The sequence below is a fragment of the Myotis brandtii genome, unplaced genomic scaffold (assembly GCF_000412655.1).
Source record: "Myotis brandtii unplaced genomic scaffold, ASM41265v1 scaffold132, whole genome shotgun sequence".
Taxonomy (NCBI): domain Eukaryota; kingdom Metazoa; phylum Chordata; class Mammalia; order Chiroptera; family Vespertilionidae; genus Myotis; species Myotis brandtii.
The window spans coordinates 3,486,692-3,492,691 of NW_005354673.1; the positions used below are offsets into that span (position 1 = coordinate 3,486,692).

The 6,000-nt window shown below is 40.3% G+C and overlaps 1 protein-coding gene across 28 annotated transcripts in view; it reads right to left on the reverse strand.

Annotated features, from left to right (window-relative positions):
* The window catches only part of NRXN3 (neurexin 3), a 1,562,383-nt gene that overhangs the window by 1,130,104 nt on the left and 426,279 nt on the right, over positions 1 to 6,000 (reverse strand). The gene's annotated exons all lie outside the window — the stretch shown is intronic.

A 6,000-nucleotide genomic window follows, 5' to 3' on the forward strand; every position in this document is an offset into this window, starting at 1 on the left:
AAAACTAAAAATCAAATAGCCTGAAAGATTTGGCTCTGATTCGGATCCATCAATAACCCACTTAACATTAGTTTTCATGGTAGAGTCCTCAGCCCAGTGGAACATGACTGGGTTGTTAAATAGGAGGTTGTACTTGAGAAGGTGATTAAGCACATGAGGAAAAGGGAACAGAATGAAATTTGGTAATATGCTATGACAAGACAGTAATATAGCCCTTAGACTCCAAGAGACCTCTGCTCTAGGGGTCTCCTGTTTTAAATGGCCCTGTCAGACCATCTCTCCCCATAGGACTAGGAGTCCACAAGGTCAAGATGGAATTCCACTGGAGCCATACTCTCCTTCAAGACCATATTCCAGACACTGGGATCCTGTAATTCCCTACTCCAAAGCCCCGAGTCTGTTTCCTGGGCTTGTGTAGGCCTCTCCCCTGGATCTATTGTCTGATGGAAAATCTTGTTGTCAATGTGGATACCTCAAGCTCTGAGGGCAGCCATGGGGGACTATTTATAAGGCTTTCACAGAGTTTGGCCACATAAGCTGGGGCATCCATGTACATTAATACCAGACCTATTGTGATATAGGATGGAGCCAAAGGTGGGAAGAAATGGGGACAGGACACAGGCTGAGGACCAGAAGGGCTGGTTCTCCCTGTGCTAGCATTTCTCAGTACAGAACTCCGAGGAATCCAAAACTTCTAAAATGTGAACCTGGCTTATGAAGGTAGTTTCAAAGGTACATTTTTCAAGGTAAGAGGATGGAAGTGTACTAGGTGTACCAGGTAATAATGCAGATGTTGTAATCAAAGAAAACATGATAATTTCAAGAAAAACATCAAAAGTGCTTTATTCAAAATAATGTCCATCACTACCTACACATTTCCTCCATCTTTAGATATCGTACCGATAGAACTTTTCTTGTTTTGAGACAAACCATTCAGAGACCAAATTTTCCACTTTTTTGTTCGTCTTTTAACGTGTCTTTAACTGGTTTTGAAGTGTGTGATGATGCATTATCATGAAGCAAAATTACATTGCCGTGTCTTCTAGAACATTCTGGTCATTTCATGATCAAAGCATGGTTCAAATTGATTATTTGTTGTCAGTAGCAATCAGTATTAACAGTTTTACCTGGTTTTAGAAGCTCATACTACACCATCAGACGCAGAGCATTGTCTTCCTGATCCCACCAAACGCAGAGCATTGTTTTCTTTCCGAAGTGATTTGGCCTTGCAGTCAATGTTGACGGTTGACCTAGATCAACTCATGATTTTGTGTGTTTGGGATTCTCAAAATAAATCCACTTTTCATTGCCAGTCACAATTCAATGCAAAAATGACTTTCTTTCATGCCATTGCAGCAACATTTTACTGATGACTTTTCCGTTTTTCATTTGTCTTTCGTTCAGTTGATGTGGCACCTATTTTCCTTCCTTTAAAATCTTTCCCATTGCTTGTAAATGATCGGAAATTGTTTGCTGAGCAAGATTTAATCTTCCTGCAAATTGTTTTTGAGTTTGACATGCATCTTCATCCAATAATGCTTGTAATTGTTAGTCTTCAAACTTTTTCAGTTGATCTGGACGTTCTTTGTCTTTCACATCGAAATCATCACTTTTAAAGCATTTAAATCAGCGTTCAAAAGTATCTTGACATGGAGCATGTTCACCATAAGCTTTCCAAAGTATTCAGCAGCACTTTTCTTCAAAATAAAGTAATAAATTAAAACTTCCCACAAATGCTCTTTTTTTTGTCATGAAATTCGACATTTTTAAGTGTAAAAATATGATGTTAACACCTTCAGCAAATTTGACATATGAAGTTTTGAAGCTTGCTGTCAATACAACAAAATAACATACATATCAAATTGCATATATATCAACATATGTGTAACTTGATCTGTTGGAAAAAATCTGCATTATTAACTGGTACACCTAGTATTTTATTTAATCACTAGATGCATGGTGCATGAACTCATGCACCAGTGGGTCCCTCGGCCTGGCCTGTGGGATGGGGCTGAAACCCACTCTCCAACATCCCCCGAGAAGTCCTGGATTGCGAGAGGGTGTAGGCCAGGCAGAGGGACCCCACCAGTGCACAATCAGGGCCAGGGAGGGATGCAAGGTTGGCCAGCAGGGGAACGACCGTGGGAGGGCTCCAGGGAGTGTCCAGCCCATCTTGCTCAGTCCCAATTGGCTGGACCCAAGCAGCAAGCTCACCTACTGGTCGGAGCATCTTCCCCCTAGTGGTCAGTACATGTCATAGCAACTGGCCAACCAGTTGACTATCTGCACCCTGGTCAGTACACATCAAAGGAAGCGGTTGAGTGGCCTTAGCATATCATTAGCATATTACTCTTTGATTGTTTGAACAGCTAACCAGATGACCATACACTTAGCATATTAGGCTTTTATTTTATAGGATTTGTTGCTTTGATGTATAATTTCAACACACCACACATAGACTTCCATTTGTCTTCCTACCCTACCCAACAGCCTCACTTAGAGTGGCCAGCTTCCTATCAGGGTTTGTTTAAAGCTACCAAAAGCACCTCATTAATGAGAAGAAATGAGCAACAATACAGTTTCCCTTTAAAGAGTGGGGGCCACGAAATAAGGTTGAGAGAATTCTATTTTCCCTTCTAGAATTACACTTCAGCCTTATCAACCAAAGCCAATTCTACCTCAACTCAGATCCTTATCAACCATCACAGCCCTTGGTCAGTCACTTAAATGAAATAAGTATTTTCTCATCATGAGATAAGAGCTATAAAGAAGTCAGTCACTCTTATAATGTGGAGAAAGGACCACCCACTACATACTATTAAATTAATCATAGTATCATGATAACATTAAAACATGAGCCTCAACTTCATACTCTAGAGAGTTAAAGAAGAGATGAAGTTTGTCCTGTATGTTCTTGGTGGCCTCAGTGACATATGTCTACCTGCATATTTCTGTTTGCACACCCACACTGGTATAAGCAAAAGGGATCTGTCCACTTATAAACTTACACATCTACACTAATAAAAGAGAAAGATGCAAATTGACTGTACCTTTGTGATGCCCACCAGCCAATCAGGAGTGAGTATGCAAATTAACCTAACAAAGATGACGGGTTGATTTGCATACACAGGTGCGGAGTGGCCAGCGGTGTTCTGCACTGCCCCAGCTGCTCCGGGCCTCTGGGAAGTGTAGGAAGGCAGAAAGGTGGCTCCAGGCTGGAGCAAAGGTGGTGCCAGCAGCCAGGGGAAGGAAGGCCCATTTTTGCACGAATCTTCATGAATGGGACCTCTAGTATACTATGAGGAGCAACTACTACTCAACACAGAACCTATGCCTGATGTATTTTAACAAAATAGCCCCCAAAATTTGTAGAGTAGAAATTTGACACTATTGGCATGTTTGAAATAGATCTAACCAATGCCCTAAGTACTTTGTCTATTGTCACAATCTCTCCTCTTATTTCTGAAGAAATGGCTCTGTTAAAATGCAGCTGGACAAGCCCTTGTTTGGTAGCCCTAGAGTGACTCTCACAGAGTGGAAGGTGGTAAATCAAATGAAGTCATCGCCACTATGCTCTCTATGCTCTCTTCCTACAGACACAAATGTGCACAGAGCCAACCACTATGCCTGTCCTTGGCACTACACGTGGCATATTAATGGGGATTTTCTATAAACATTTAAGTTACTGAAAATATAAATGAGCAAGGAAAGGAGGCCTTTAAAGAGAACCTTAAATTAATCATGTGCCCTTTAACGGGGAAGGCTTGACACAGAACAGCAAGGCACTGAGATATTATTTAATGTGCTACATGGTACTTAATATGTTTCATATAATTAGACCAGGGAGTCTGTAAGAATAAGTTTTAGAGCTATAAGGCAGTGGTTCTCAACCTTCTGGCCCTTTAAATACAATTCCTCATGTTGTGACCAAACCATAAAATTATTTTCGTTGCTACTTCATAACTGTAACGTTGCCACTGTTATGAATCATAATGTAAATATCTGATATGCAGGATGGTCTTAGGCGACCCCTGCGAAAGGGTCGTTCGACCGCCAAAGGGGTCGTGACCCACAGGTTGAGAACCGCTACTATAAGGGATGTTAGAGATTGCCCAATTTAATGCCCTTGTTTGATTAAGGAAGAGACTGGCGACTAGGAATAAGTGAGTTACCTAAGACATTATTATTTTGGATTTCTAGTGTGTCTGGATTTTCTCTAAATATCTGCTACTTTTCCTTTCGCCCATCACTCTGGATATACCACATGTTCTTCCTACTCTACTTCTCGAGGAACATGAATAATTTCATGGAACTGTGTACTGAATTACAAACTGTCCCACAGCTTGCATAAATGGAGCCAAAAACCTACTTACCCCACCCTATGTAAATTACACTCTTTCAACAAAAGAAATGTGTCCCTTCCTCCCCTGGAATCTGGGTGTGTTTAAAACAAAAGAACTTGTCTTATGTGGAATGCCATTGAGGAAAAATTACATCATTTTAGAGAAAAGAATATCACAATTAATAAACAAGAAATAAAACCAATGTGAGAAAAGGGTCCATATAAAAAACATGTATATTTATGCAAATCTCAATGCAAATTAACCTAAGGTAGCAGAGTGCATTCTTTTGCAAGTATCTAATAAAAACTGCTGCAACAGTTTAAACCTTCCCAATCTCCCCATTCAATTATAAATTTTCCCAGTTTACCTCTTTCTTATATAGGAGGAGGCCATCAAGGCACCCCAGACCCTGGGCACCTCCCTCCACTTGTCAACAAACAATAGGCAACTAAAAGCTACTCTGTGAATCATATTCTAGATAAGCGAAATTATATCATTTTAAATTCATAGCATGCTGTCCTGATTGATATGGGGAAGAGAGGCATTGGCAGTTCATGACCCACTCTTTAAAAGAGCCAATAAGGGGCCTGGTGGGAGAAGAAAGAGTGAGGATCTTGAAGAAATTGTTCCTTTGAACACTCTCACAACTGACCTATTCTCCTAAAATCTGAATCTGTCTTAATTTCCTTCCAGTAGCTAAGGTTAGAGCACTTGCTTTCTTATCACCTTGAAAACCATACTAAGCTGACAGTGAACATAACTAAAAGGTATAAAACCAAACAGTGGCAAACCCATTATTTCTAAGCCCATTCAATTCTCCAAACACTCCATTAGAAAAATGTAATACTGCCCAAAATCTGTGTTTCTATACTTGGTGTTTACACTGGGAAGGAGGTTAAAGAGACAATGCAGTCACCTTGTATGCATCTGAGCTAAATAGGTAGAAAAATGAATGCAGGGGATTATGTAACACAGTACACAACAGCTTAGCATAAAGCTACAGCTTGGCAAGAGGGTAAGCATGGATGTGGCTAATGGGCTGTTTAGATCCATTTAAATTACACCATTCCAAAATTTGCAATCAATTGCATAAGTGCTAAAATGAAATATTATTCTCACTGCATGAAAAGCAGAGCTCAACTCTGTATGACAACAAATCATTTACCCATTATTTGTAAGTGTCCAATTGATTAAACATTAGATGCAATCTAGACATGTATAACTCAAAATTTGAAATCAGATGTATAAGATATGTAAAGTCCTGAACTTTCAAATGGCTTGTTAATTCCAGTACTGGTTTATACACTGAGTGGCCAGATTATTATGACCACCCCATCAGTACTTCGTTGGGCCACCTTTTACCTTCAACACTGTGGCGATTCTTCTTGGCATTGACTCCACAAGATGTTGAAAGGTGATATGAGGAATGTGACACCATGCCTGATGAACATCACTGTCCAGTTCTGTGAGATTTGATGGTTGTGGAACCAGCTGCCTGATGGTTCTTCTAACTTAGTCCCAGAAATGCTCAATTGGATTGAGATCTGGTGATTGTGGGGGCCACCTAAGCAAGGTAAAGTCTCCCTCATGTTCTTGAAACCACTCCTGCACAATATGAGCACTGTGGCATGGCGCATTGTCTTGTTGGAAGAAACCA